Here is a 1,310-nt window from a genome sequence, read left to right on the forward strand (position 1 = left end):
TGGCCTGTTCTTGCGTCGCGCGGTGACCGTCGTGAGCGGAGCAAAATGTCAGCCATCTCAGCACCCTGGAACCCCCCGGGTGGCACAGGGCTGGATGGGGCTTTCGTATAGCAGGGACGGTGCTGCCTCTCGCTTCGCTCGCTGTCCGCCGCTCGCCGCTCGCTCGCGCAGCCAAAAATGGCCAGTTTTGGCCCGTTTTGGCCAGTTTTTGGCCTGTTTTTGCGTTGCGCGGTGACCATCTTGAGCGGAGCAAAATGTCAGCCATCTCAGCACCCTGGAACCCCCCGGGTGGCACAGGGCTGGATGGGGCTTTCGTATAGCAGGGACGGTGATGCCTCTCGCTTCGCTCGCTGTCCGCCGCTCGCTGCTCGCTCGCGCAGCCAAAAATGGCCAGTTTTGGCCCGTTTTTGGGCCGTTTTGGCCTGTTTTTGGGCTGTTCTTGCGTCGCGCGGTGACCGTCGTGAGCGGAGCAAAATGTCAGCCATCTCAGCACCCTGGAACCCCCCGGGTGGCACAGGGCTGGATGGGGCTTTCGTATAGCAGGGACGGTGCTGCCTCTCGCTTAGCTCGCTGTCCGCCGCTCTCCGCTCGCTCGCGCAGCCAAAAATGGCCAGTTTTGGCCCGTTTTTGGGCCGTTTTGGCCTGTTTTTGGGCTGTTCTTGCGTCGCGCGGTGACCGTCGTGAGCGGAGCAAAATGTCAGCCATCTCAGCACCCTGGAACCCCCCGGGTGGCACAGGGCTGGATGGGGCTTTCGTATAGCAGGGACGGTGCTGCCTCTCGCTTCGCTCGCTGTTCGCCGCTCGCTCGCGCAGCCAAAAATGGCCAGTTTTGGCCCGTTTTTGGGCCGTTTTGGCAAGTTTTTGGCCTGTTCTTGCGTTGCGCGGTGACCGTCGTGAGCGGAGCAAAATGTCAGCCATCTCAGCACCCTGGAACCCCCCGGGTGGCACAGGGCTGGATGGGGCTTTCGTATAGCAGGGACTGTGCTGCCTCTCGCTTTGCTTGCTGTCCGTCGCTCGCCGCTTGCTCGCGCAGCCAAAAATGGCCAGTTTTGGCCCCTCTTTGGGCTGTTTTGGCCCTTTTTGGGCTGTTCTTGCGTGGCGCGGCGACCGTCGTTAGCGGAGCAAAATGTCAGCCATCTCAACACCTTGGAACCTCCCGGGTGGCACAGGGCTGGATGGGGCTTTCGTATAGCAGGGACGGTGCTGCCTCTCGCTTCGCTCGCTGTCCGCTGCTCCCCGCTCGCTCGTGCAGCCAAAAATGGCCAGTTTTGGCCCGTTTTTGGGCTGTTTGGGCCTGTTTCTGGGCCATT

This window comes from Musa acuminata, unplaced genomic scaffold (genome assembly GCF_036884655.1).
Source record: "Musa acuminata AAA Group cultivar baxijiao unplaced genomic scaffold, Cavendish_Baxijiao_AAA HiC_scaffold_729, whole genome shotgun sequence".
NCBI lineage: Eukaryota > Viridiplantae > Streptophyta > Magnoliopsida > Zingiberales > Musaceae > Musa > Musa acuminata.